Below are 24,145 nucleotides of genomic sequence, written 5' to 3'. Positions count from 1 at the left end.
GTAAAAAATTCTGAGCCTAGAATTCAAGAGAAGGAAATCTCAGTGGCCAGGGAGAAATTGGTTATAGATTTTCATGGGCAATTTACAACAAAAAAACAGAGTTTCAAAACTATTCTTGATGTGAAAAGATGTGAAACTGACAGCATCTGCAAAGTTGGTTGGTTTGATTGGGTTTTTGTTTTTGAGTTTTGGTGTTGGTTTTTTGGGGGTTTTTTTTGTTTGTTTGTTTTGGTTTTGGTTTTGGTTTGGTTTACGCATGAGTGGCATTAAACACTTGCCAACACATCATCTGTGACACATTATCCCCCTCAACTTCGATGAGTGCTGGCTTCATGTAGGGCACCTAATTATTTTACAAGAACTTTATCGTGTGCCACTCACACTGTGTGAGCTAGGACCTACTAACGTTCCCTTTATATGGGTGAAAACTCTAAGTCTCAGAGACTTAATATGAATACTAATATATTATGTGTCATACTAAGACTTCCATTTATGGAGTCAACACTTGAAATCAGGTCTGTCCGCCTCCCAGACCATGATCTACACTCTGACCTCAAATCCACAACATCTGAACAAAACAAAAATTCAGAAGCGTCCATTTTTTATAACTGGTAGTCCCACCATACCGGCCATTTTCTTTGTGGAGTCATTCTTCAGGGAATGAAGTTGCTCTTGACAATAATGTAACACTTAACTAAGTCGTTATCAGAATAGCAAAAACTGAGATGATTATCAAAGAAGTCGTTCTATGTAATGCAGTTGCTGTCCAAACACAATGCTGCTTGAAAACAGCATCGGAGGGACTTACTGTCTCTAAAATTATAAAACTCAATAAAAAATATAATTTACATCTTTTGGGGTGCTTGGGTGGCTCAGTCAGTCGAGCATCCAACTCTTGATTTCAGCTCGGGTGTTGATTCCGTGGTTGTAGGACTGACCCCCCTTGTCAGGCTCTGTGCTGAGTGTGGAGCCTGCTTAAGATTCTCTCTCTCTCTCTCTCTCTCTGCCTTTCCCCCAAGCTTGCAAACGAACACTCTCCTTCTCTCTCAGAAAAAAAAAAAATTATATATATATATGTATATACACACACACACACACACACAATTTTCATCTTTTAATTTTGACCTTTCTTTAGAAAAAAATAACAATTTATCTTGAGGAATAAATCAAATAATAAATAATGATCAAAAATAAAAATATTGTTGGTTATATCACAAATTTAATATGAAGAGAGGTACAACTGAAGCTGTAAAAATAGAAAGCCTGGTATAAATCACGGTGAATAAAAATACCATCAGCTTGACTTTGAGCAAATACCCTTTTGAGCTTAAGGGTTTCGGTCTGTTAAACAGTGATACTAGCACTTACTGCACAGGTTTGTGTAAGTTCAATAAACATTACTATTATTTTGCTCTTTACATGTTCTTTTCCTAATTTTGTGTTTTATTATTTTATTACCACCATTCATATTAATTTAATTGTTACAGGTTAGAAAACGATGTTTAAATCTCTGATTATTACAATTCTGTGAAATGGCCTTTTACTATATATCACCCAGATTTTAAAAAGTATCTATATCTGGGGGCACATGAGTGGCTCAATCAGCTAAGTATCTGACTCTCGGTTTAGGCTCAGGTCATGATCTCACCATTTCCGTGGGTTCGAGCCCCACATAGGGCTCTGTGCTGACAGCATGGAGCCTGCTTGGGATTCTCTCTCTCTGCTCCTATCCCCACCCACTGCTCATATTCTCTCTCTCTCTCTGTCTCTCTCTCTCCCTCTCAAAATAAATAAATAAAGTGTAAAATATCTATATCTATATCTATCTATATCTATATCTATATCTAAATGACAGAAGACTGTAGATGATAATCAAGAGTCCGGTACGGTTAGATCAGTGGTTCTCAACCGGGGACAAGAGATTGCCCTCCAGGGGACACTTGACAACGTCTGGGACATACTTACTTGTCACACCTGGGGAGGTGTTACCAGTATCTTGTGGGCAGAGGCTGTTAAACATCCTCCAGTGCATAGGATAGGTCCCTATGACAAATAATTATCTCACCCAACATGTCAACAGTGTCCAAGTTGAGAAAAAGATGACATCAGCTAAAGAAAAGCATTCTCAAAACTGAAGCCTGTATCCCAGATTTAAGAGGATGAATTGATCAAAATCAGGTCTGTTTCATAAGGCAACATACATACCCAAAGAATTTTAAAATGCAGTGGAAACAAGTATTTGTCACGTTGGAAACAAAGCATCACAATGACCAAACATTCCTGCTGTTCGTGTGATAGGATACTTTGGAGTCAGGTAGACACAGATCCCAACAAGCTGAGACATGCCCGTAGTCCCGGGGCGAGACATTCAAAAACTTCCAAGTATTTTCTAAGTCAGGTGGCAGCAATTAGTTCTGGAAATTGAGAAAATGTCACCCAGACTTCAGTCCCCCAAGTCTGCTGGCATCTTGCCTAAATGTGAGCCTGGCGAGAAAAGTCACCGGCAACCGCGATAAGGAAAACAAGAGAAAAAAAGTGCACAGTCAGGATTAATCAGCAGGAAAAGAAACACAACTGAGGCTGTGGACAGCAACGGTCCCGGCACCGAAGTCTCAAGGGAGCACATGACGTCGACGTTTTCTGCCAGGAGAGGTATAGCCCCACCACCAGGCTCCCTTCTTTGCTGGAACCGTCCCCACTTCTTTCTCACACCTGGTGTCACGCCTCCATGGGGAACAAGGTTCCCATTTCACACCCTTCAAACTGGCTTATCTGCCCTAGGTCACGTCACCTCCTCTAGGAAACCTTCGTCACACCCAGGCCAATATCCACACAGACCACACACAGAAGCATGTATGACAGAAGTCAGGAGCGCAGCCTCCAAAACCAACTTGCCTAGGCTCCGATGTTGATCCCAAAATGTACACACTGTGTGGCCTGGGGCAAGTGATCAACCTCTCTGAACTTCATGCAGTAACTATAATAGTACCTCCCTCATTGGGCTTTTAAGATGACATTTAAAGCATCTCGGGACAATGCCTGGCACATAATGAACCTTTAATAAGTGACAGGCACTCTTATTAGAATGCGACCTCCAAGCATTAAAATTTTTTTTTTAAAAAGGGAGTGGGAGGCGCCTGGGTGGCTCAGTCAGTTAACCATCGGACTTCAGCTCAGATCATGATCTCACAGTTACCAAGGTCGAGCCCCACGTTGGGCTCTGTACTGAAGGCTCAGAGCCCGGAGCCTGCTTCGGATTCTATGTCTCCCTCTCTCTGCCCCTCCCCTGCTCGCACTCTGTCTCTCTCAAAAATAAATAAGTATTAAAAACAAAGTTTTTAGATAAAAAAAAGAAGGCAACCTCCACTAGCAGAAAGTAAATTTGTCTATGTTCTTCATTGTTTTCTCCTCAGTTCCAGCACAATGCTTGCCACACTGAAGGGACTCAGTAAGTAATTGCTGAATAAATGAATTGTCAGAGGCTAGGCCCAAAGCACCTTGACTTGCCATGATACTGAACAGTTATTTTTTTTTATTTTAGAGAGAAAGAGAGCAGGAATAGGGGAGAGGGGCAGAGATGGGGGAGAGAAGGAGAGAGAAAGAGAGAGAGAGAGAGAGAGAGAGAGAGAGAGAGAATCCCAAGCTGAGTGTGGCGCCTGACGCCCTGACACAGGGGCTCTAGCCCACACCACACTGGGATCATGACCTGAGCCGAAATCAAGAGTCAGACACTCAATGAACTGAGCCCCCCAGGCAACCCCTGAAAGGTAATTTTTTTTTAATTCTCTCTTCTAGACTGTAAGTTCTGTGAAGGGCAGTGCCTACTTCATGCATCACTCAAATTCCTGAATCATGGTGAGCACACAAGAAAACAGTTCCCCAACGGAATAAAGAAATAAATGAATGCCTAACAAATAAATATGACTGTCAGCAGAGCCAGTAGCTTTCATATAAATTCCTCCTTTTTGCTTTCTTGAAAACTTGTCTCTACAAAGTTTGGTAGAAATGCCTTTGCCTTTACAAAGAATAGGAAGAAAATGAGAGCTTCGGCACTAAAAGCTAATTGGAACCAATTTCCCCAAGACTTTGTCTCCAACAGTGACATGTAGAGGCAAGGACTCAACTCTCATCTCCCTTGTGTTCTAGACCAAAGAGAAGCTGTGTAGGAAGCTGTTGAATATTACAAGACCGCGGAAAGGCATTCCCACTCTGGATCATTAAGAAATGAAGCAGAGCTGGCAACTTCTCTCTCTTATTTTATTAGTCTATCCTTAGGTGTCCTGTCTGTAGTGGACAGGACTCAAACTCACCCAAAATTTAAAGCTTCCCTGGCCTATCACATAGCTTCTGTGGCAAGTTTCAGTTTTCTAAAGCTCTGAGGTCCAAAGATAGGACTGAAGTTGACTCACGACCCATCTGAATGAGAGTTCTAAGATCCAAAGTAATGCTATTGCAATATCATGAGATGAACAAAAATGAAACACTAACATAAAAACCCATAGCCCCATTCCATATACTTAATAACGGTGGTAATGTAGTACAGACTTGATGAGCTATGAGTCAATTCTCCATAAAATGAAAACAAACCAATCACTGAGCAAAGTCACAACCATCCTCTATACCAGATCCAGATGGAAATGTTTCCTCAGGGTCTTCCTAACAGATGGAAATGCAATGAGGTCAACTTCCATGAAGGTAATTTGGCAAGATATTCCCCCAAAAGGTACATATCCTTTGACCCAACAATTCCACTTGTAGAAATTGAGCTTACCTTTAAACTGTTGTATGTGTGAAACACTGGGTGTGCAAGAGTGTTCAAGTAGCATTATTCGTGATAGCAAAGGATTGGAAACAACTAGAATACCCATCATCAGGGCACCAGTAAGCCAAACAAGGATGTTACGGACGACCACACAGTTGCGAAGAAGATCGTGGCCACCCTGAATCTGTCTGATTCACCCTGAATCAAGACAGAATGCTAGGTGAAAAAGCAAAGTCAATGCCCAGAAGAAATTAAAACATATGTCTACACGAGAGCTTGCACGCAAATGTTCACAAATAGCCCAAAGGTAGAAACAACATGAATGTCCGTCAACTGATAAACAAAAGGTGGTCTAGCCATACGATGGAATATTATTCAGCCGTCAAAAGGAATAAAGTTTCTACAACATGAATGAAAGTTGAAAACATTATAGTAAGTTAGAAGAATCCCGACGCAAAAGATCACATACTGTATGATTCCACTTCCATGAAATGTCCCAGAGAAGCAAATCCATAGACACAGAAAGCAGATTCATGGTTGCAAGGGGACTGAGGAGAAGGGAAAATTGGGGTGACTGGTAATGGGTACGAGATTTCTTTCTGGACCATACGGAGGAGTATACACAACAGAGGCTGCAGGTGCCATCGTAACGCATGGTTCTATAAAAGGAAGGGACCTGACAGCTTCTTGGGACAACCAGGTATTTGTAAATGGAAAGAAGTTTCACGAAATTCTTAAAAAGTTTTTTAATGTTCATTCATTTTTGAGAGAGAGAAACAGAGTGTGAATGGGGGAGGGGCAGAGAGAGAGGGAGACACAGAATCCGAAGCAGGCTCCAGGCTCTGAGCTGTCAGCACAGAGCCCGATGTGGGGCTTGAACCCATGAACCGGGAGATCCTGACCTGAGCTAAAGTCACACGCTTAACTGACTGAGCCACCCAGGTGTCCCAGAAGTTTCATGAACTTCTAAGCATAGGAATATACACTTAAAATGTATCTTCACTTGCCAAACCATAAAACACCTATTAAAATAAAATAAAAACTTTGAAAGCCGTCATTCCCAGAGAGAAGGCAAATTCAGAAACACTGCTCCTAAAGTTTGCCACTGGACTTTGAATTACAGCTGCCAAAGTAAAATACATCTATATCGTCCAGAGACCAAATCCGCGTTTTTAGGCACGTTGCTCAAACTGTCCATTTTGCAGAGAAATATTAATGAAAGAAAGCCTCTAGATTGCCCTTTCTGCTCCAAGAACAATTATGTCAGCATCCTTATCAGACCTGTACAGAAACCACAAGGATTTTGAATCGCTCTGCGGCAGGATGAAAGAGCAGGCAAACCGTGCCTTAATAAAATCTCATTATTTCACAGACATTACCTGTTTGCGGTAAGCAACTGACTTTAAAACGTCTCTCCCTCCGAATAAGGAACTGTACCGGTCTTTCACACTGGTGTTTAGAAAGAAAGAAAGGCCGCTCTCTGCACCAGGCGGCTGTCCTGTCTTCTCGGAGTTCAGACCGAGCGTGTGTACGAGGAGATACCTATTATTGGAAGATGGAACCGCTCCAGGTATTTCTGAAATAACACAGTCTAATTTAATTACATGGCTCGAGGAGGCATGCGACAATTGGACATCTTTTCTTGTGTTTTCAAGTTGTTTTTTTTTTTTTTTTTTAAACCAACTGTGCTTGGTTTCTGCCAAATACTCACTTGGTTTATAACTAGGAGTCGACAGCAAGAAAGTTCATTCCTAAGGAGACAATCATTATTTCTAACGTGCTTAATAATACCCAGGTTGTCAAGCCCCACATTTTCTTTCACTTTCCAGCAGCACCCTTGGCAGCCGGCTCTGGATCAAAGGGAACAAATCCATTTCTTTCCTGAATATTCACCAGTCAGAACTCCGTGAATCCTGGTGCCAGACTGTCGGGGTCCCAGCTCTGGGGCCTCACCCCTCACCATGCAGAGAAAGGACATCCTTCAGACGGAAGCAAAAACGCCCTTGAAACAGCATGACTTTATCCAATACCATCAACAGAAGAAGGAGAAAACTGTCGAGCCGGCCATTCTGAAACCTGACCTCATCAAACCTAGAAGGGAGGAATGAAGAGCCATGGTCAAAAGACTCCTGGTGGCTTTTGTGCAGACTTCTCGGGCAGAGATCAATGAGAGAAGGGGAGGCTTGAATCAGGAGAGGCAGCCAGGTTTCCAGTAAAACTCAGAACAAGTGGTTAGAACAGAAAGGAAACGACGTAGCCTGTAGCCGGGAACCAGCGCCCCCAAATCCCACACTGTGGCGCACACATTTAGAATTTCTTAAAAAGCAATTAATTTCTGGGGCGCCTGGGTGGCGCAGTCGGTTAAGCGTCCGACTTCAGCCAGGTCACGATCTCGCGGTCCGTGAGTTCGAGCCCTGCGTCAGGCTCTGGGCTGATGGCTCGGAGCCTGGAGCCTGTTTCTGATTCTGTCTCCCTCTCTCTCTGCCCCTCCCCCGTTCATGCTCTGTCTCTCTCTGTCCCAAAAAATAAATAAACGTTGAAAAAAAAATTAAAAAAAAAAAAAAAAGCAATTAATTTCTTAGTGTTTAGCCCCACATCTGCAGGCAAATCTTCGAAACAAACTGAACCGCCAAATGGGAAGCATGAGAAGACCTGAACGCAACTTCTAACAAAGCCCTCTATGATCTCACTAAAGATGAAAGGGTTGCCCAAATTATTATAATAATAAATTTTAAGCTGTAAAAATAGGCAGCATGAGTTTCAAGTGGTTTAATTTCAAATGTGTAATAATGGCCAATATTTAATGAGAGCCTCGGCTCTGGGTTTCTGCAGAAACGGAGCCTATTTAACTCTGTCGACGAGGGTACTCTGATCAGTGCCTCCACCTTAATAACGAAGAAACTCCCAAAAGGTTACGTAACAGGTACTGATACCTCAAAACCAGAGCTGCATCTAGATTTTTCTTTATTCCACCCCCACCTCACACTCAGAAACATGTCCCACAATTATTACAAGCCCTGAAGAAATAAACTAATAAAAACTGACCAAAATATGGGTTACCTACTCGTTGGGGCACTTCAATGAATATTTTCTCTGACCATCATTGCTCCCTGCATAAATGTGTTCAAAGGGTGCACGAGAATGAAATGAGAATTTTTTAAAAAAAATGTTTAACCTTTATTTATTTGAGAGAGAGAGAGAGAGAGAGAGACAGTGTGTGAGCAGGGGAGGATCAGAGAGAGAGGGAGACACAGAATCGGAAGCAGGCTCCAGGCTCTGAGCTGTCAGCACAGAGCCCGACGCGGGGCTTGGACTCACAAACTGTGAGATCATGACCTGAGCCGAAGTGGGACACTCAACCGACTGAGGCACCCAGGCGCCCCTGAAATAAGAATTTTAATGCTTGAGTCCAAAAACAGTAATTTGGGTCCATTCAGTGAAACTCCCTATGTCCAGGTAATATTCCTTTGTGCTCCACAGTCAACCAGAAGACTCAAGATTTTTCCAACCAACTGAGAGGAACAGGTATCTCCCTTCCACTGTCAGAGCTCAGGGGTTTGTTAGCCAGTCCCCCACCCTTGGAGAAAACGCTTCCTTTCAGGGCAAGGACATTCATAATTAGACCCACTATAAATAACCCCGGGAGTTCAGAGCAGTGCCACTTGGAATATTTAACACAACAGTGTGGCCGCGCTCTCTCACCAGACGGTGACCATCTCCCCCTCATGAACATCCTCGAATAATGTTCTTCTCCAGAGAGCTGTCCGCTGGCTGAAAGCAAACTACAACCGGGAACCACAAATGAAAAGCTACAAAAACCCAACCTTTTTCGTGTTCTTGTGAAGGTCTGGTTTGTAATCTGATAGACATGAATGTCAGCTACAAGCGAGAGCATCTAATTATCCTAATAAAAATTAAGTTATGAAGAAAGATAAAGAAAGGCAGCAGAGGAGACATAGCAAAACCCCAAGAAATGATGTGAATTTGCTTTCAGAATCGCCGAAAGCTGAGTCTGAAACTCTCACCCTCCTTCCACCGTGTGGTCTTGGGCATATAAATTCCCCAGCTCGTCTGCATCTCAGTTTTCCCCAGTGAATCATGAAGAAAACGCAACCAACACTGTCCTCGCTGCTCCCTAGCAGTTACGAAAGGAGGGAAACATACAACGATCTGTTTCAATATCTGTCACCAGAATAGATATACCTAAAATCAGGTCATTCGAGGAGAGCATGTGGTCAGAGAAGAAAAGACTGGGGTTTCTGGGAGCTATAGGGGTTTCAAGGGCAAGCCCTGTTAATTTCCACTGCATCCAAATGAGGACATTTATCAGCAAATATCTGCTTAATGTTGGCAAGTGGACCAGACCGATATGTGAGGACAAACGGACAAAACCCCATCTTTACCTACAGCACAGCTACTCCCTCGCTTCTTGCTTCAGCATTCATGCCCTGCCTCTCCTCTAGTCCCAGACTTCCTTATACAACCTTTTCTCTTCCCTTCCCACAACTTATGTTCCTGCCCTCAGCCCTCCTTACAATGGGAAGACATTGAACTTGGTTTGATCTAAGCAGTGCAGGGGGCATGCTTGGGTATTTTCCTTTGTTAGAAAACATTTACCGAGCACCGATCACGGGCTGGGCACGTTTCTTTTGCTTTTCGAGGCTTATTAGGGTTGCACTAACCAAGGTACTTCGGCTTACAACAAATGGAAAGCCCATTCAACCTTGCCTAAGAAAAGAGGGATTATGGGGCGCCTGGGTGGCGCAGTCGGTTAAGCGTCCGACTTCAGCCAGGTCACGATCTCGCGGTCCGTGAGTTCGAGCCCCGCGTCGGGCTCTGGGCTGATGGCTCAGAGCCTGGAGCCTGTTTCCGATTCTGTGTCTCCCTCTCTCTCTGCCCCTCCCCCGTTCATGCTCTGTCTCTCTCTGTCCCAAAAATAAATAAATGTTGAAAAAAAAAAAAAAATTAAAAAAAAAAAAAAAAAAAAAAAAAAAAAAAAAAAGAAAAGAGGGATTATTTTCAGGAGACAGGAGGAACTCAGAGAACTCGCTAAGTTAAAGAAATAAAAGAGTGTCGCAAAGGACTGACACTCAACCTAGAAAGCTCTTCAGAAAACCTCTTGTCTTCCCTCTCATGGTTCTGACTCTCATGGAGCACGAGTTTACTCATCTCTGCCTTGATCTGTGATCTTCCTCCATTAACTACTGACTGTTAATTAACATTCAATTTAATTCAATTAAGTAACTCATTCGACGAGTAATGACTGAGTGTGTGGTGCATCAGGCACTGTTCTGGGTGACGACTAAGACCAGAAACAAAACTGGGAAAAGTCACCTGCTGCTGCGGAGTTTCATTCCAGCAGATGTAGACCATCAACACCCAAGTGCAAGATGAAGTAGGCTGGCAGGTGTGGCACAAGAAACAGAGATTTCATTTTTGTCCCCAGTTCTTGGCACAGAGCTTTCAGAAGCCTTGGAAATTCCCGAGTTTTAGGAGCCTCTTCTATTATCCATAAGCAGCTCCTAAATTTATGCTAATGAGGTGACTCTTGATGGGTCAGAGGAAGCAACCACGTGGAACGCTGTGCTTGGAAGGCTGTGCTTGGAACCCTCTCTCTCCACCTCTGGGGGCGGGGGTGGGTTCAATCACGAACGGCCAACGGTTTAATCAACCATGCGTACATAACGAACGTTCCCTAGACGCCCCTGAGGGACAGGGTTTGGGAAGCTTTGGGATTGGTCAACACATCAAGGTGCTGGGAGTGTGGCGGGCTCAGAGAGCACATGGAATTTCCACACATTCCTTGTTCTCGGTATCTCTTCAATTTGGCTGTTCTGGAGTTACATCTTTCACAATAATCTGGTAAATGCAAGCAAAGTGCTTCTCTGAGTTCTCTGAGCTGTTCTAGCAAATTACTAGCCGTGTAGAGGGGGCTGGGGGAGCCCCAAATTCGGAGTCAGCAGGCAGAAGTGTGGGTAGCCCTAGTATCCCATCTGCAGTTGGCACGTGCGGTCGGTTGGTCTTGTTGGGTAGAGCCCTTGCTTAGCCTGTGGGGTCTGTGCTAACTCCAGGAGTCAGCATCAGAATTGAATGGGATTGAATACCCCACTGGCGTTGGAAAATTGGAGAACCAGTGTGGAAAAACACGTGGACCAGGAAATGGAGCATGAGGCCAATGGGAGAAGACACATGCTACTTCAGAGGGTGCTCACAGGGCTCTCTGCCAGGAGTCACTCAACCAGGGGGCCAGACGATGTAAGGGAGCAGGCGGAGGCATATACAGAGAAAGAACATTCCAAGTGGACAGGCAGTGCAAAGGTCCCGAGGCAGTGTGCCCACCTGCCATAATTAAGGAAAAGTAACGCTGCTCGTGCAGCGAATGGACCAGTGGTAGAGGAAACCAGAGAAGGAGCCAAAGCCACGATTATGTGCAACTTCAGAGGCCAGAGATGGACTCTGGATTTTGTTCTTCGTAAGATTTGGGGCTGGTGGAATTTTGAGCAGAGTCGTGGCATGCTCTGACTTTCAGTCTCAAATGTCATCTCAACTAAGGAAGCAAGCAAGGACAGAAGCAAGAAAGCAAGGTAGGAAGCTGCTGTCCTCGCCCAGGTGGTAATATATGGAGTTCGGACTTACACGGTAACAGTGAGGGTGCTAAGAACTAAATCCTAGATATAGTTTGAACATAGAGCTAATAGAATTTGCTAAGGAGGGACTAATGAAATGTGGGAGGAAGGCAGGAGTCAGGGATGACTTAAAAGTCCACGGTCCAAGCAACTGGAAGGATGGAGGACACACGAGGGCCGTATCTGGGGAGCGAGGCCAGGAGTCTGACTGAGATGTCTTGGTCCGACGGCCCGGAAGAGGAAGGACCCAATGGCTTGAGCACTGCTTCAGGAGTGTGATGTTCAGCAGAAGCTGTAGGTCAAGGAGCATCAGGAGGCATTTCGTAGCGCACCACGAACGCGAGGACACACGTGATTCTCAAAGGCAAACGTGTCAAAAGAAAAAACCCAAGAGAGAGAATTCTCTCTCTTAACAATTTGAAGTCGGGTGTTAACTAAAAGCCTACAAGTCAGATTTGCCACAGATAATATGCAATTTCCAATGCATCACATCTCCCTGAAGCCAAAACAAGTATTAATTCAAAGATAAAATCGGACAAATTGGTTATTTCACAGCATACCGCCAAATTCACAAATAGTTACTGGATGCATCATTCACTCTCAAATGAACTGGTACAGCATCATGTTTCAACAACCCATTCTCTTTCCTAACTGAACCTCCAGAGGACGGTGTTACAGACTTCATGATATGTGTTCAAAATACAAGCTAGTTGGGGCGCCGAGGGGCCTCAGTTGGTTAAGTATCTGACTTCGGCTCAGGTCGTGATCTCGCGGCCCGTGAGTTCGAGCCCCGCGTCGGGCTCTGTGCTGACAGCTCGGAGACCGGAGCCTGCTTCGGATTCTGTGTCCCTCTCTCGCTCTGCCCTTCCCCCGCTCACGCTCTAAGAATAAATGAAACATTAAAAAAAAAAATACAAGCTAGTTGTTTGAAAAAAACTGACTGCAAGTCCTAATTCCACTTCAAACTTAGACCTAAATGAAGAATGCATTTCTGCCTTTTAGTAGATACTATAGCAATCTTGTCATCCCTCATCATTTCTGGTATGGGCACTGCTCACTTTTGTGTCTCTGTAGAGGAGAATAAATAATTTAGTCATTTCCCGATGGTTCTTAATGTTAAAGGGAATAACAGTAACGGAATAAAGATTATAATTGACAGATAAGAGCAAAATAAGTGTAATGCTAATTAAACAGTATTTATGTACTAGCATTTGCTCTGGGACAAATGCTGAACATTTAATACGTACTACATCTCTTTTAATCTTCATACAAGAGAAGGCCGTTCAAGTCGCCAGAGAGCAATAAACACAGAGAATGAGACACAGTACATGTTACAAGTCCATCAGGTCAACACTGAAGTCCGAGGTGTGCGAATTCCTGCCTAAGTGCACTTGGACTTGTTAATTAATGCCAATACACCTCGTTTTCCTTCCCTTCCATTAAAACAAATGAGATTATAAGCGTCCCTGCCATAGGGGGTCACAGAGAACACTAGAAGGTGATGCGTGTAGAGTGCACAGCATGGTACCCGCCAAAAAACAATGACAGTGAGTCATTACCATCAACGGCATCATGTTACCATCCCAACCAGCACCTTTGCTATAATCAATCCTATAAGGAAAAGGCTAGTCCCATACCCGTTGCACCAAGAGGGAAACCAAAGCTCACAGCTGTTAAATAAATCACCACCCAAAGCCACACAGCTTGTGAATGTCAAAGCCAGGATTTACTTCAAAGACTCATTCAAAGTCAAGGTGTGTGAATGACTCCAGCATGCGTGGAGGTTAGGCTGCTTTGGTATCACATGTTGCCAAAATCATGATGCTTCTCATTTATTTCAGAATTTAAACCTGTTATGGCATTACTTTGTTTCACGGAACTTCTACAAGATAGCACTTGATCCTTGTAAGAATCCATAGCTATGCCCATTATTCAGGTGAAGAAACAGAGGCCGAGTTAACCCAAGTGGGTTAACCAAATGCTACTGAAACCATGACTGGAGACACAGAAGGGGTTACCACTCAAATCTCTCAAACTCAGTGGTTTAACATTGCGCAATGCATGGGAAGTCACATTGGAATCATGTCAGCCCTGCTAATTCTTTAGGAATTTTGCAACGTATATTTTCAAATTCTCAAACAGAACAATTGGAAAAATATTATAAAATAAAAAATATGAATCCTGATATATCTTGTACTTAAACGTGAACGCATGGCTTTCAAGAAACTTGATAATATGAGGAATTTTGAGCATGGGAACAGTTTGTAAAAACAGAACTGCTTCTGTGAAAAACCTGTTTTAAATTCAGTGTTGCAGAATTTAATGCAAAGATGTTAAAGACTTAATTGCTGGTTCAGAAGTGGGTCCCCCTACTCTGTAAATTCTTTGAGGGCAGGAACTAAATCTAACTTCTGTGTTTCCCAGTCCAGCAAAAATTTGTATCCTTTGTATTGTGATACTGTGACACAGTAAGAAATAAATATTGGGTCTTCATCCCTATTTCCTAATACATACTTTTTAAAACCCTTCCTGAGTGAAAGAGGTGAGGAGCATCTTTTGTTATTTATATTATGTCCCTTTCAACCACACCTTAGTTTAGCCTAATGAGATGACTCCTTAGGTTGGGAGAAATCAGGTTGGTTTCTCTGGAAACCACGCTAATCGTTCTGTGATTAGAGTTGGAATTTCAGCCCCGTCCCCTCATGTCCAGGGTGGGGAGAGAGGCTGGGGATTGAGACAGTCACCAATGACCAATGTTGACCAATGTTAACCAATAATGCCTGTGTATGGAGACCCCCACAAACCCCCGAAACAACGGGATTCCAGGAAGCTCCAGCTTGTGGATGCACCCATGTCCCAGAAGGGTTGCACACCTCAAACCCACGGGCACAGAGGCTCCTGGACTCAGGACCCATCAGGACCTTGCCCTATGTACCTTTTCATCTGGGTGTTCATTTATATTCTTCATAGTAAACCAGTAACAGAATAAAGTGCTTCCCTGAGTTCCATGAGCCGTGTTAGCAAATGATCAAACCCGAGGAGGGGTTCATGGGAACCCCCAATTTGAGGTCAAATTAGACAAAATTGTGGGTAACGTTGGGGACCCACTGGTACGATTGGCATCTAAAGTGGGAGGCAGTCTCGTGCGTGAGCTCTTAACCTGGATGATCTGCACAAACTCTGGGTAGTTAGTGTCAGAACTGAACTGAATTCTAGGAAACCAGCTGGTGTCCAGAGGTTTGGAGAACTGGCCGGTGTGGGGAAACCACACACGCATTAGTTGTCAGAAGTGCTCTGTGAGTAGAAACTGATCACAGTCAGGAGTAAGTGCCTACTTAGTAATCGAATGAATGAATACCTGTGTTAAATGTTTCCTCACTCGTTGCTAGGCTAGATCTTGGGTCAGTGTAGAGCACAGACCTGGGGTCAAACCATCTCGGTTGGGTTCCCTTCTCTATCACTTGGAGGGACCTGAGTTTTGTGAGACTAAAGCTCTTCGCACAAGACCCTAGACGGAGAAGACAGAGCTCAGGCACCATAGCACACTCTACCAGACCCAAAGAAGACAACAGAGTGTCCCTAAAGTTACAGTATTTCTAAAGGGTTAAATTTAAATTACTTTCTTCTCTCACTTATGTCTTCCCATCTGCTCTAAAAGCCTCTTTAAATAAAGCAGGGCTATATATACATATACGCATACTGTCTCTCCTATGAGGCAATCATTTAAACAACACTGCTCAGTTCTTTTTAGACTGAATTAGAACCCTAATTTGAATAAAATCAACCCCCACCTCATACTCAAATTTGTGAGTTTTTTTCTTACAGTAATTAAATATGTATCTGTAGCTGACAATGGGTTCTCCACATGCATATTTAAACAGAGCTTCTCTCTCCACTATAACAGGGTTATATAACCAGACACACTTCTGCCCACTTAAGGAATTACACGCAGGGAAAGGAGAATGTGGGAGATGGATTTCGAGACGCTGTCTATCTTTAGCCTAAGGGGGCATGACACATTGCAAGTGAACGTTTTACTATCATACACACCTTTCTTTTTTGTTTCCCTGTCCACTTTAAGGGTCAGAAGTAACTAGAGCTGGAAACAGAAGGGTTGTGTCAAGGATGGCTGTGGGCTATTGCACTACCCAATTACTGCAGCACCACGGGATTGCATAAAAGCATACTCTAGACATTTATGCCATCACCTGACACGGCTGGCTCATCGCCAGCAATCTGACCTCTCGGTATTACTAGCATGCATTTCTGGGTAGCTAGCATCTCCTCAGGAGGCACGGAACCCACCGTGGCATGCTCCCTTTGGTGGAACCGCGACTCTTTTCAGTGGCAACCGATATAAGGAATGATTTGTCTACTTGGCACATGAGTTAACTTCCTGAAGTGGATTAAAAGTAGAGAGCACACAAGCTCAAAACTCTACAAATTTGCACCTGAAGTGACTGACGTTGGTTAGGACAGTCCCCCTTAGAAGATCTCAAAGTAAGATTTTAGTAATCAACAGCGACAAGGCATAGTACAGTAGACAAAAAAGTATCCCTCAAAGATGACCACGTCCTAACGCCCAGAACCTGTGAAGATGTTGCCTTACACGGCAGAAGATACTCTGTAGATGCGATTAAGATAAGGATTTTACTATGGGGAACGTATCCTGGATTCTCGGGGTGGGCACGATGCAATAACACATTTCCTTATAAGAGACAGGGAGGAGGGCAGAGTCAGAAAAAGGAGACGTCGTGCCAATGGAAACAGAGGTTGGAGAGAGGTGCTCTGAAGATGAAGAAAGGGGCCACGAGGCAAGGAGCACAAGCGGCTTCTGGAATCTGGAAAATGCAGGAAACCCTTTTCTTAAAAGCATCCAGAAGAAATGCAGCTCTCCTGACCTCTTGAAGTTAGCCTCAAAAGGCTCAATTCAAACTTCTGACCTCTGGAATTGTAGGATAATAAATCTGTGTGTGTTTGTAGACTGAATTAATTTAAGTATTAATTAATTAATTTGAGGGGTTAGGGGCAGAGGGAGAGACAGAGAGACAGAGAGAATCCCAAGCAGTCTCCATGACCAGCATGAAGCCCCAACGTGAGGCTCCATCTCAGGACTGTGAGATCATAGCCTGAGCCGAAATCAAGAGTCAGGATGCTTAACCGACTGAGCCACCCAGGTGCCCCAACAATTTGTGGTCTTTTAAGTCACCAAGTTTGCAATAATTTGTTACAACAGCAATAGGAAAATAATACATAGTTTTTTTAAAAAAATGTACAATTGCAGACAAATAACTTTAGAATTAATTTCCACTTCTGGAAATCAAATCCATATAGAACTATTTTGAACACTGAGCCAGAATTATGGTAACTTAACAAAATTCCTTCCAATTCTGAAAAATGTATCTATGTATTTGTCCCTGTATAACACATTTATTTAACCAGGCAATATTTTTTCAGTTGTTCAACAGCCCTTAATGAAAGCTCGCTCTGAGCCAAGGTAGATTAGAAAGACAAAAATGAAAATTTCAGCTCCTACCCTCTCATTGCTCCCAACCTAATATAAGAAAAACACATGCCAAAAATTTTAGTACTGTGTCATAAATAATTTGAGGAAAACATAGATATGATGCATAGTGTATAAAGAAGATCTTCCCATGTCATTATATATGTATATACATACATACACATATATATGTTATATATATAAATACAATCCTAAAATAAATAAATAATGCATAAACACATATGTATACGTTTCATTCTATAACTCCTTCCTTCTTTTTTAAACTATATACATTTCCATAGTATGCATAATTAACATCATGTGGCTGGTCCCTGTTAATGGACAGAGATACTGTTCTTAATTTATACCACCATACAAACTATGATGGAGTAGTCATCCTATTGAATCTCTGGTTATGCACATATGTTTCTCTTTAGGTAAGTAAATAAAACATCCTGCAGAACATGGCATACAAGATATCATTTACATAAAAGAACACAAGTACCAAATAACTCTATTTCTAGGGCTACATATACATTTATGCATATGCCTAGAAACCATCTGTAGTTACATTATGCAAATTAATAACAATGGTTACCCCTGGTAAGAAATTAAAGGCAGGGATGATATTGCCAAGGGACACTAGCCTTGGCATTTATTTGTAATGTTTTAACTTCCCATAATGAGAATGTGGTTTGCATTATTCATGTAAAGTTAATAACAAAATATTACAGCAGCATATGTTCCTGAAGGAGAGCAAGGGGGCATCAATGGGTAGAAATTGAGGAAGAGTCAGTCAGACATGGAAAAGAGAAGGATGGGGTAGCAGAGCGTGGGGCTTCAAGGGAACACAAGAAAAAAATTCAGAAGAAAAGACAGAAAAGTCCGGCTAACAATTCATCCGATGCAGAGGCTCCAAGGAACACTTGGTGAAAGAATGAGGTCACCGTCTCTGAAAGGGTAGATGCTAGCTGGCTTTCCCTAAAACAAACCGTGCCCACAGCAAACCTAAAACCATTGTGAATCAACCCAGTCCTCTGGAAAACTCTCAATCCATTTTCCCTCCCCTAAAAGAACACTTCTTTCAGAGTTCAGTGCCCTTCCACTGCCAGAAGACCGAGATTTAATAAAGTGGAAAGGCATGTTCTAGGGGCACGTTTCTTGCTCATCTCCTTCATCATGCTGTGTGGAGTACATGTTCCTGGCTCAGGGATGGCACCTAATTAACATTTTTTGGATGATTCTGGTCTAGGTTTCCTGCATCCCACACTACAGTGGTTCCCTTCAGTTAAACTGCATTTTCCCTCAGGCTTCTTCCTTATAGGTCAAGAGGGTTAAAAGAGAGGGAGAGAGGGAACACACACCCTGGCCCGGAATACGGGAAGGTGCAGAGACGACTGTAGGTTCATAAAACCCCCGTGATCCCCATTCGACTCTGCAAAGTCCGGTGTTTCCGCTCCCCGGCAAGTCAGTTACAAACCTGCACCGAGTGCTGTAAAGACAGGTGATGGCACCAACTACGCTTCATCTTGATCATTCTGTTATCTTCCACCAGGTTAAAAGAAGCAGAATTAAGACAAGAAGTCAAGTCAGTTATGAAATCAGTCATAACTAACCCAGATCTCAGAGCCTGAAGAGAACACTTACAGTTTCCAAGCTCTTTGTTACGAACTGAATTGTGTCCGCCTCCCTGCCCCCATTCACATGTTGAAGCCTCAACCCCCAACGTGACTGTATTTGGAAAGAAGGACTTTAAGGTGATGATAAAGGTTCAATGAGGTCACAAGGGTGGGCCCCTAATCCTATAGAACTGATGTCTTTGGGGCACCTGCTCAGTCGGTTAAGCGTCTGACTGAGGCTCAGGTCACGATCTCGCAGTTTGTGAGTTCAAGCCTCGCGTCGGGCTCTGTGCTGACAGCTCGGAGTCTGGAGCCCACTTTGGATTCTGTGTCTCCCTCTCTCTCTGCCCCTCCCCCACTTGTTCTCTCTCTCTCTCTCTCTCTCTCTCTCTCCCTCTAAAAATGAATAAACATTAAAAAAAATTTTTTTAAAGAACTAATGGCTTTTATAAGACAAAGAAGAGACACCAGAGAGCTCTGTTTTCCCACGCACACAGAGGAAGAGCCATGTAAGGACAGCTGTCTACACAAGCAAGAAAGAAATCTCTCCCCAAATAACAACCTCTTTGGTACCTTGATCTTGGACTTCCAGCTTCTAGAACTGTGAGAAAATAAATTTCTATTGTTTAGGGCCCCCCCTCTCCATTTATGCTATTCTATTATGGCAGCTCAAACAGATTAATACACTTTTTGAAAAAAAAGGAAGGACAGAAGGAGGAGGGAAGGACAGAAGGAAGGACGGAAGGAAGGAAGGAGGAAGGAAGGAAGGAAGGAAGGAAGGAAGGAGAGGGCAAGGGAAGAGGGGAGGGCAGGGGAGGGAGAGGAGGGGAGGGGAGGGGAAGGAATAGAGAAGGACAGATGGAGAGAAAAAGGAAGAAACAGAACATTTTCGTAATTCCACTCCTTGTGATACACTTCACTCAAACTACTCAGCATAAACAAAGATATAGAAAAAGATTTCCCTGGACTTGCTCCTAATTACCACAGACAGGAACCCGGTGTCCCATGCTCCCTCTAACATCAGTTTCGTGTGACCTCTAAGCCCCAAAGAGACACCTTATCTTCCTCAATTGCTCAATAAACCCCGTCTCCTGCTACTCTTGCCAAGTCTGTCGGTGCAAAAAAAAAAAAAAAAAAGAGCAAACTTCTCTCGCACAGCTAGTGAAATTGTAGTTACTAGGCAACCCTCCGTATATTTTAAAATAACCTGAGGTTCTTCAGCAAAAGGAAAGAGAGTATTGAAGATCCCGTTCAGCTTCAAATGTTTCAAGCACACCTGAACCAAAGCTAGCGAGGGATCTACCGCCATTTCTGGAATCCTTGGAATGCCTCTGCTCTTTGAAAACCAAAGACCGACCGTGGACTCCTAAAAAGTCTTGACATCTTTTGACGAGTGGAAAAGGCCAATGCTCCTGCTCAACGCAGTGGTGGATTGAGGAGGGCTTCGCAGAGTTAAGTCAGAATAACGAAAGAGGACCAAAGTGTCAGGGTGGCATCCGTCAAGCTGGAAGACGCGACGTCCCCAGGGGAAACTTCTTTTCTGTATTTCCAAAAGGAGCCCTGTGTTCAAAGCGGGTGTCCATTGGTCGGAGAAGTTATGGCATGTGGGGGGCAGAGACCCTCTCGAGTAATCAGAATCCAAGATCACTCAAGACTCTGCAGCCCTTCCCTTGGATTGCACCCTGCAAGGAACAGTGAGTATGAAAACGTTGGGTGCGGCTAGGGAACCCCTTCAGAAAAGGGAGTCACAGCCTCACAATTCCAGATGGAAGATGACTCCAAAGCCATTCAAACCATACAAACCAATCCCTCTGATAACCTGTCTTATTTTTTAAAAACCTTCACCAAATAAGCCTTTTCTCCTGTTTTATCTAAAATGCAGGAACTCCCAGCATCCAGGAAACTTTTCTCACATTCATTCATAATTATTCTCCTCCACAATGGATCCATTTTCCTTTTTGTACTATCCTCTAGAAAATAAAGGATAATTAGTCATATCAACTGTTTCAAATTCCTACATATTAATCAGCCCACTCCTCTGACTTGAATAATCTCAGTGTCTTTTATCTTCCTTCGAAAGTCCTATCCTCTGGCCCTTTTGTGACTCACTTCTGAATTACCTTCAACCTCCCACACTTTGCCGAAGGAATAAGAGGAATGAGCCAGTGATGGGGAGTGACAAAACGGCAGCCAGCACATGGGTGTGGAGAACTTCTTTGCCCACAGAGCGGTAACAAAAACAGGAAAAGAAGAAGAGCTAATATTTTATAATCAAGTTCCACATAAAATTGAAATTCCAGTTTTGCCTCAAAAATTGGAAGAGCTAACAAAGCTAGAGCCCAGATGATGAGCAGTTTTAAATCTGGGACAAAGGAACTTAAACAGCTTCCCTGCTCTTTACCGGCTCACATGGAAGTCTGATTTCCGTACTCTTCTGAAATTAAGTAGAGTTATAAACATTTCCTAGGGGGTAGAGTTTTTACTTATTTATTTAGCTTATATTTCATTCAATTTTGCCTACCAGTGCAACCACAGGCCCACCACATAAAGAGCCAAGTTTTGCTGAAGAGAGAAGCTTTGCGGGGCACCCGGGTGGCTCAGTCGGCTAAGCGTTCAACTTCATCTCAGGTCATGATCTTGTGGTCGGTGAGTTCAAGACCTGCATTGGGCTCTGTGTTGACAGCTCAGAGCCTGGAGCCTGCTTCCGATTCTGTGCCTCCCTCTCTCTCTCTGCCCCTCCCCCACACTGATCTCTCTTTCTCTCTCAAAAAGACGTAAGCATTAAAAAAAAAGAATTAAATGAAATAATGAATTTAAAGCATTTGGCACTCTGCTTGGCAGACAGCACACTCTGAATTAAAGCTCAATAAACCACCAACGGTATTATTTTACTTAGTAGGAACTGAGTAACAGAAAACCACTCACTGTGGCTTGTTAGCCCGTGTTCCAGGATGGCTGCTCGACCTCAGGCAATGCTTCCCCGTGATGCTCTGAGCAAAGGGCAAGACGAATTGCCAAAGGGTTCTGCCCGTTAGGAAAAGGTTTTACCAGAAGCCCTACTGAGTGACTGCACCCACCCTGAGAAATGTAGGAATTTTAGCCGGGCATACCACGACCCCAAATAAGCCAGGGATCTGTCTGTTGGTAAATGGATAAGGAGGAAAGAGATACCAATTAGATGTCCCGCAGGTGTCTACCAAACAAACCTACATTGGGGGCCTGATATGAAACAGTCAGTGGAAAAGTTCTGGAACAGGCTTAACACTGCTGCCCGTTCCTTTATACCTTCCATTCCTGTCCTTCCACTCCCAGCTGCCACGTGCTCTTGTGACTGTCTTCCTCAGGACCATGTGGCAGTAAATACACAGAGACCAAGGCCAAAATCTTGTTATCATTGCTAAAATAGAACTGGTCTTTCATAGCAAATTTCTTTTTTAAAAAAGTGTGTATTTTGGGGCACCTGGGTAGCTCAGTTGGTGAAGTGTCCGACTTCGGCTCAGGTCATGATCTCACGGCTCATGAGTTTAAGCCCCGCGTCGGGCTCTGTGCCGACAGCTCGGAGCCTGGAGCCTGCTTTGGATTCTGTGTCTCCTCTCTCTGCCCCTCCCCTGTTTGTGCTCTCTCTCTGTCTCTGTCTCTCAAAAATAAACATTAAAAAAAAATTTTTTTTAATGTGTATTTTGGAATGGTAAAGCAAAGTGCAGGATTTCAATATGAAAGATTGCTTTTAGAAATGCCACACTTTTGGGGTGCCTGGGTGGCTCAGCCAGCTAACCATCCTGACTCGATTTTGGCTCAGGTCATGAGATCGAGCCCTGAATCAGGCTCTGCACTGGGCATAGAACCGACTTAGGATTCTGTCTCTCCCACTCTCTCTGCCCCCTCCTGCTCATGTGTGCTCTCTCTCAAAAAAAAAAAAAAAAAAAAAAGAAAGAAAAAAGCCACGCTTTCTTTCTCACCAACCACTTTTATACCCTCGCTGTCCAAAGGTAGAGAATTGGTGAGCCTATAATTAAACCACTGGCTGCTGTTACCGCTGTTAAGTAAACAGGGTATGAATGGCAGAATCAGCTTCCCAAATTGACCTAAGTAATGGTGCAATTCAGAATTCATATTTCTTACAAAGTGTAACTGTCCAGGTGAGTCACTCGCTTAGCATTTCTGCTAATTACCATTAAATGTCACGATGGTCTAAGGATAACTGATGTGCCACAATATTCAGGGGACCCACAGAAAATATACAATGCTGCAGTACAGTTGGCTGGTTTCCCTGGAGAATGATAAACCTTTCCTTTTTCCTTCATTTTCTGAACAAGCAATAATTTGCAGAAAGAAAAGTTGACGGGAACAGAGGAAGTAAGGCAACAGGCTTCTCTGAAGGTTCATAGACAGTGTCCTCACTATTGATTTCATTTGTCTAGTGGATTTCTATATTTTTAAAACAATGTTTAATGTTTATTTATTTTTGAGAGAGAGAAAGAGAGAGAGAGAGAGAGAGCGAGTGGGGGGCAGAGAGACAGGAAGACACAGAATCCAAATCAGGCTCCAGGCGCTGAGCTGCCAGCACAGAGCCCTATGCCGCGTGATCATGACCTGAGCCGACGTCAGATGCCCAACCGACTGAGCCACCCAGGTGCCCCTGGTGGATTTCTATATTTATGTCACTTGGCATCTATCCACTCCCTCTGGTAAGCAGCATTCAATTCCCCCTTGAACCACCTCTGCTCTGTTGGTTGCTGTTAAGGTCGACTGTGCTCAGGTTCAAGGGAGGAACCTGATTAGCCATAGGCAAGTCTTGTACCCTATCACCTGAACCACATGATTGGTTCAGTGACAGATTTATGAGCAATTGTGGCCATTGAGTGCCATGCTCAGGATGTTTCTTCAACTGTTAGGAGGGCGAAAAGATACTCTCTGTCCCACTGGATCAGAATCTGAAAGGATACGAGCTTTGGAAGTGCCACAGCTGTCCTGCAACCTCATGAAGAATCACTCCTCATCAACATCATCTCCTCCTGACAAGCCACGCCCCCAGCTAGATGCACCCTGGCCTTTGAATCTCATGAGTCAATCCCTCCCTTCAAATTGGATTTTCTGCCTCTTGGCATCATAACTAATAAAAACTCCAGCTACGACCCTTCACCTAGTGTGGTCAACAGTTGATCAAGACCAAGGCAAAGGCTGTCGAATGCCCCCAGGGGACTACGGATAACCCACTAGAGTACTGGAAAAACTTTTTTTTTAAGTTATCAGCTACCTGGCATCTTTTCTACCCCACTTTCTTTGGCTTCATCTTTTGGCAAAACCAGAGGCAATTATTGGTTGCATGAGCCTGAGCAAGTTAAATAGGTTGCTTCACGTGAACTCCCTAAGCCTAAACGTTCTTATTAGCAAACAACTAACTTTTACTGAGCACCTACTATGTACCAGGCACTATAGTATCCTGCTCAATACAGCAGTTCTAGAGTGCCCTTACTATTGTTATCCTCCTTTTAAAGATGGGGAACCATGTCCTTCCAGGGGTTAGGCCATCCCCACAGGGTCACATAACAAGGAAGTGGTCAACACAGCATTCAGACCCAGGATGAGCACACTCATCCTCAAAAATTATGCTGCATATGGGGCACCTGGGTGG

General features: G+C 43.6%; 1 protein-coding gene across 3 annotated transcripts in view; it reads right to left on the bottom strand.

The window, feature by feature from the left end:
* The window catches only part of DOK5 (docking protein 5), a 154,682-nt gene that overhangs the window by 100,327 nt on the left and 30,210 nt on the right, over positions 1 to 24,145 (bottom strand). Inside the window, exon 1 of one of the 3 annotated variants that reach the window (XM_086702532.1) lies at positions 6,142 to 6,285. The exons of the other annotated variants lie outside the window; for them this stretch is intronic. The gene's annotated coding sequence lies outside the window, so the exon portion shown is untranslated. Of the gene's footprint in view, positions 1 to 6,141; positions 6,286 to 24,145 lie in introns of those variants that run through there. 3 annotated transcript variants of the gene reach the window in all.

Source organism: Puma concolor, chromosome A3 (assembly GCF_028749965.1).
Source record: "Puma concolor isolate L17-30 chromosome A3, mPumCon1.1.hap2, whole genome shotgun sequence".
NCBI lineage: Eukaryota > Metazoa > Chordata > Mammalia > Carnivora > Felidae > Puma > Puma concolor.
Note: the sequence above shows the minus strand (reverse complement) of the source record. Positions and strands in the feature narration are given on the sequence as shown.